The following is a 7,676-nucleotide window of genomic DNA, read 5'->3' on the forward strand; positions in this document are numbered from 1 at the left end:
ACAGAAAGCCATATAAAAATGATTATGCACAAGGAGATCTAGTTCATTTTTTGCACTTGTTTTCTCTTTTTCTGCATGGAGCTGCAAGTATAAATTAAATAAACATATCGCATTGTTCCATTTTGAAGGATTTTTTAATGCGATCTACCATATATGAAAACAAGAAGGATCCGACGAAGCGTGTCCGAACGAGAGCATAACACATTCCGTTGTTCACCAAGATAAAATCTTCGAATTTCACGGTCTTACGAGCGTGTGTTAAGTGAATTAATATGGTGCAATAATCGCGTAATAGTGTCGTTTTACACAGGGATTTACCTGCTGTTTTCCTGGCTATTGATCTTTGGATCGACACTTTCCTCCAGTCGCGCGACTAATAACTAATACCAAGAATCTGAAAAGGTGAATTGCAAAGAATAAACGTTAATAGAAATAATCAGTATGAAAATGTAAATTGCGAAATCTTTCATCGTATCTTAGAACGAAATCACTTATCGAGTTGAATGTCAATGATTTTTATGTGCAGCTTGCGATCAATGCAATTATCGAATGTAGATGTCTTTCTAGCTTCTAATCATTTCTAACTAGATGAGAGAAAGACACTTGACATATAACTATATTATTATATCTAATAACTGTGATTATTGCGATTACGGCGTGATCAGCATATGACCTGTTATGTAATAAGGCATTTTAATTCTAAGTGCATTTGCATTGCTGATATTTGCATTAATTATAAAGATCGAAAAATGTAACGGCAATCCGAAAAATTACACGTTATATGTTTGTGTTATTATGCAGAAACAAACGTGAAGATTTATTCCGTAAGATGTAAAATCAGACACTTCGGATTTTTAATATCATGATTTATAGTTTCAAATATATGGCCATTATTTAAAAAAATGCTATTTTATTCTACAAAAGATACGCGATAGAGATCTTTTACGGATATACTTGGTGAGATTCTATTCATATCTCTCGAGATGTAGAGACTATGATCAACGACACACGTCACCTGTTGCATTGTATGAAGCAATTTATATTTAATTAGAAAAATTAGTATGTGCCTCTAAGACGAATGCAATAAAAGACTTTTCAAAGATTCCTATTTTGATAGCAACACCTAGAAAACATGTATGGTAATTTTCTACTGTTGATATATAAGTACTTTAGAGAACTTCAATAATCTTTCATCATTAATGCAATCTCTTTGCACTTGATATAAATTCTTGCGATAAAGATTTATATTTATATATATGATTCTTTAATTTATTGCAAAAGATATGTAAATGCTTAAATTTTATTTATATTTTTAAAACTCAAGCATTTTTACACAAAAATATTTTTTACTTACAATTGTTAAAACTGCCGTTTCTCTCTCTCTCTCTCTCCTTTTTGTCCTTCAGTATCTTTTATAGAAATTACAAAAATCATGCCTAACTTTTTATTATGATTTTATTAAATTGAAATGAAATACGATTACTATTTTATTTAATATTATCCGCGTGCTGTATACGTATTTAAAAGAGTGCCTCTATTCTATTGTTATGTTAAAGTTTTTCGCACAATTGTCGTGAACAGCGTCAGCGGTTTGTGAACAAAAATCGCTTTATTCTATCGAGCGTTGTGGTCCGGAACGGATCAATTATAAAAGTATTAGCCGGCTAAAAAAACAAAACCAGCTCTACCGTCGTCATTGGATCTAGATTCTAGATCGTCCAGACGAGATCGCAAAACGATTCGCGCGTCCGTCACCGGATAATTGGTCCTTGGATTTGGTTCTGGCCGAGGTCGAATTGCTTTCTGTTTTGCGATGTTGTGAGTAATCGACGACTTTATCAGTGCACGCGTCGCTCCGACTAATCGACCGTCGTATCGCCACGCATGTCGGATCTGGACGAAACGAGAGAGAGGGAGAAGCATTGAACTCGGCAGACCTCAATCGAGGAAATAGTCCGATTTCTTTTGTGGAAAACCCACGAGAGTATTTGCGTTTTCTTTATGGATGAACCGCGTAGATACGGGCTTGTGCATTTTCTAATATTGCTATTTTTTTAATCACGATTCTGTAAAGCCCGTATCAGACTAAGCATTGAAAATTGAGATTAAAGTTTCAAGATTGAAATTTGATCGATTCCTTTTGTTCTGATTAGTCAAATTCCAATCTTTAATCTTCAATTTTCAATTTTCAATGCGTGATCTGATACGAGTCGTGTAACGACTCGTTAACGATTCGTGCCGTTGCCAAAGTTTTATTCTTCGTTTCATATCCTTCGATTGGCCTTGTACGCGACTTACGATTAGATTCGTTGGCGAAAGTGTAATGCGTCTGAAATCTATTCCGTCTTTTTTTTTTGCAAGACATTGAATCAATAACAAATTATATGTGTTTATAATTTTCAGTGGGTGTACGTGCGTGTATGTGTAATTAATTACATATTTTATTCTAATAGATATATTGCATAAGATATAAAACACGTTAAAAAGCATGCAACTGATTTATATTGGATATATTAGTTTTAAATATAGTAGCATATATTTTTTTAATATCTTCTTAATTGTTTGCATGATTATTTTTTCAATTAATTATACTGTCAAATAACGCGTGAAAAAAATTGTTGACGTTTCTTCCTAACTTATTAATATGAATTTTTATAAGGGAGGGGGAGGAAGGATCTATTTATAAAATAATATTACCATAGTGATTACGTTATATTAATTCAACAATATTAATTTCACTTGCACATATCTTTTATTCGGATTTATCAAATATTGGATGAGTCAAAAAATTTGATATAAGCATATTATGAATTTTTATCGCAATAAATTTGTTGCATTTTATATAATAGATATAAAATTTGCTCTTATTGTAATTGTAATAACTGATATTTTTCCATTAATTTAGAGTGCTCGATACTGCGTCGATTATCAATTGGTGCTATCATCGGGATTTCCGATTGAAACAATTTCAATTGCTATTTCCTTAATTGTATAATCGATTGCGTAAACTCTATTAAATATTTACAAGCCACAAGCGGAATATATTTCTGATAAGAACGATCAAAACAAACCTATTTACTCTGAACCGTTTAAATAAGGATTACGCGTCTTCATTAGATCTCCTTGCGATTGTTTCGCGATATACATATAATGAAACGAAGATATGCAACTCTACGATCAACACGCCCCTAATGATGAATATTAATCTTGGTATAATTATGCGCGATCAGTTTCGTCACACGTTTTTTTTTTGCGCATACTACGATAACGTATATCGATGGCATTTGATTCTCAATAGAGTAAGTGCTAGCAATCGGATTTATGTTTGTACATTCAGCGGATAATAATGCATCGTGACTATCTCCGTCGTCTCATGATAATTCTGGCTTATCTAATAAAAGTAAAATACTGTATGATAATTATGCTGTGCAATACTACGCGTTTGCGTTAATAGCATAAGTTACTCTTTTTCGTGCCAGTTTTCTGCGTATCTGGATGAGTGTCATACTAGAGTTGCATACAATATGTAAATTTTTAGCATGTAAAGTGCATAACCCATCAGAGTATGTAAGTTGCAAATGCACTCGTGTTATTCACTTTAATCGGCAAAACATTATGATAATGTTAGAGATTAATATCTTCATCTGTGATCAATAAGCAAAAATTGCGAAATTTATATATGTACATAATTCATTTATTAAGTATTAAATAAATTCAATCTACGAATTAGATTGTTGCCTTGAAAGAATTAGATTTACCGAACGTATTCTCTATACCATGTCTATTATTAACTAAACAATATCGCGGTAATTAAAATAGCGATTTAATGACTTTATTATTGCGATAATTAGCATAATCGAGCCCTCATATTGCTTACGAAACGTCGGCGTTTCCAAGACTCGTTTATAATCGATCCATTTACATTAAGGATCTTATTACTCGGCTATTATATAATATATTGTCCGAGCATTAGCATATGATGATTATCGACATTGATAAAGAGCTGTTAACTGTAATTTAAAAATAAATATTTATGACTATAGCGATTTGAACATTTTCATCTTTTTTTTCAAGCAACAAAATCTTTCCCGATTTGGAAAGACAGCTGCTATCTATATTTTTTAATGTTTTAGCTAAAGAGAAAGAAAAAAGGTAACTAAAATATTTTGAAGGTAAGGAAATATTTCTATAGACATCATTTTTGCTATTTTTTGCTGTAAAAAAGGAATAATATAAAATCAGTTGCCATTAATAAAATTTTTCCTTTATAATATCTATACTTCAAGCTTAATATGTTTACTAAAGAACGAATCATTACAAGGTTTTATGCAACATATTTATATGTCTTGCTGCATTTACATATCTTAGACGATCAATATGTTTCTGCGATTTTTTGTATGAGAGATTAACTTCAAAATGTATTAGCTAATATTATACGTAACATCTAACTCTTTATTATGCAGGTATAATAAAAACTAGAATCATTCCACAATCCGCAGGTTTCTGCTTTGCATTTGCTTACGCAATGAAAAGATGCTACAGACTATGCATTTAATCAATGAAACATGCATTTTTTTTACTTAATTAATAGATATATAAAGATATTTCTCGTGATATATTTACGAATTATCTGAATTTATTATATTTGCCAAGTATGATTACCCTTTAATGTTTGTACAAATTAGCATCAGTTACAATACATAATCTTTTTGAAGTTATTTAAAATAAAAAATGACAAAAATTAGATGTTACATATAATTATTCAGAACTTCTCTCTCTCTCTCTCTCTCTCTCTCTCTCTTTCTTATCAGAGATTTTAATTACTTATCAGAATTTGTATTGTAAAGTATTGCGACACTATAAGATTGAATTTTCAAAAGATATTTTGGAGGATCGCATAAAATAACGATAATTCCAAGTGTATTAATGATTCGCTCTTCATTAGTTGAGCAATGCGTATCTTCAAAACGACATTATCCTGATGAGAAACGTGACACATTTAGTTTCCTGATACTGAGGAAACCTATAAGGACAAAACTGTATGACTTTATCGTATTATGAAACATATTGGTCATTTTTCTTTGAATATGACTCATGAAGATTAGGAAAGAGTTATAAGGAAAATTTGTGATTCGTCTAATTGTCAGCACTTCTGCAAATTATTCTACTAGTAACAAGTTGGATTTCTTTATTGTTATACATATTTGTTGGTAAAAATTGCATAGAAAGACATCCTTTAAACTTTACAATTAATATAAATCATGAAAAATAAAATACATACAAAATAATTTCTGTTTGTATTGTTTTTTATTAAAAATATTTTTTTATATATTATATAAAGTATCTCAAATGTAGCTTGACTTTTATTATAATTCACTCGCGGCTCGTTTGTAACTTTTTCTAAAAGTTCTGCTAATTTTTCATTTAAAAAATGATTTGTAAAAAGTAATTGTAATATTATATCAATCAGGTAATTGTAATATATCTTATTTTTTAGAGGCTAATGACAATACAGCTTTTGAGATTAAAATAATTAATCCACATTCGTCCAATATACATAATGGAAAACAAGTTTTCGTTAAAAATTCGACTAATCCAAATAATGAGACATTAACGTCAAAAGTTGAGCAGGTCATTTCTCATTTCAAAACAGAGTGCAATCAAAACAAAGTGTAGTCAAAACAAAATGCAAATGTTTGATTTATTGTTAGTGACAAATGATAAGATTTTCTTCTTTTCTAATATTATCATCATCGCAGATTTATCGATGATTAGGACAAATCAGTTAGCATTCTGTTTTACATGGCGGGAATTTATATAAAAATTGTACGATAATAAATTTATAAATTGTATATCTCTTTTACTAACGCGTGACATATTAGTGTTGCAAACCTCTCTTAGACGAGATGTTTTTAATAAGTTTATACGATAAATTATACTCATGTGATCATCCATTGCATGTCCAATGTCGAAATATCTTGCGCTTATCTAAGTTTATAATATTAATTTTTTTCTCGTATATAAATAAATGCAATTAATTGAACACTTTGAATGCAAGAGTTTTTATTCCGCGCAAGCTGAACACCTTCATTTAACTTGTGCAACAATCAGTAAATAGCATATTTTCATCGCATTTCTTAGAAATATAACATAAGATTGGCGATTAATACGCCTTCGCTAACCCTTAATAAAAAGCACGAGAGTAAAAAATGCTTCAATTACCGGATATACGCAATATGTCTCTCGTATGCGTGAATTGGTGCGCTACTAATTGGACAATCCGTATAATTTTCAATACGCCAACGTTTCGTAAAAACATGGCAGATAAATCATATATTAGTATTTTATTGATCTTTATTAAAATGCTCATGCGACATAATTTTTCATAACGTTCATCAAATTGAACATTTCATACAAATCTAATATAATATGAGTCACATAATATGAGTAGTACAATGCAATATTCGTTTTTACATTCATTTGGGAAATTTTTCCCAAATTCAAAAGACATATGTGTAAAACTATCAGTTCTATAATAAATATTAAAATATTATATATTTTAAATATGTATTAATGTATCTATGTTTGTCATCTATGTGTTTATACATGGCTAGTGTGGTTATTTTTCAACTTTTTTTCTTCTTCGCTCTAATTCGCTCGATTTATTAGTTCAAAACTTACTAAATACTTGATTATGGTCTAGATCCTAACTACGTAGTCTTGACGTAGAGCAAGTGCCACTTCGTCTCCGGGCACGCGAAGCGGCCTTGATACATGAAAGTAAGATCGCATCTTATGTTTATAACGAGACGGTGTGTAAGTTTGCGTTGTATAATATATATAAACACAGATATTTGAAGTATACACGCGTTCGCGTGTTGTTTAAAATATGATCATACTGGGATATTTCCGTATCTGACATGCTTTGTTGAATAAAAACTCTGTTCTTATGTGTTTTCTCATAAATTATATATCAACATAAATCGTTTCTATCTTATGAAACTCTATTCTATAATTCAAGACGGATAAATTGTGAGCTTTATGTCTATCAATTTTAAAATTTTTTGATGTAATTTCTAATTACATTACAATTAAATATAAATTACATAATATTTATATTCAAGAACATGTTGGCACATGATAAATTGGAACATTTTAAGATCGCAGACATTCGAATGGCCTCAATCGCAAGGATATCATAACGCGAAACGTAATTCCGGAGACAATCGATTCCATTGTCCTTAGAATTTGCTCCGCGTGACAATAATTTAAGTCAGTGACCAAAGACTAGTGACTCACTTGCGTCGAGTTACTTGTTCACTAATAATTAACACGAAATCGATCATTAATCGAGTTTCCATGATCGAGAAGTTTAATATATACAGAACCTTTAATAGACAAAGTTCAGAATACATGAACAAGATATTCAAAATATTTTTAATAAAATTTTTTTTGTTCTAAATATTTTTAATTGTTGTTACAATTCTTTATATATGTGTATTATTAAATAATTATTAAATAAATGTTCTTAATTATAATTGCTTAATCATTTAATTTAATTTTTTTTTTTTTTCGTTATCACTTTTGTAATGTTTTATTTCAAGAGAGTACAAATATAATTGACAATTTGATATGATAAATATATATTTATAGATTAATTTTTTTACTTCCGAGTT

Source organism: Formica exsecta, unplaced genomic scaffold (genome assembly GCF_003651465.1).
Source record: "Formica exsecta isolate Colony F162 unplaced genomic scaffold, ASM365146v1 scaffold15, whole genome shotgun sequence".
NCBI classification, from domain to species: Eukaryota; Metazoa; Arthropoda; class Insecta; order Hymenoptera; family Formicidae; genus Formica; species Formica exsecta.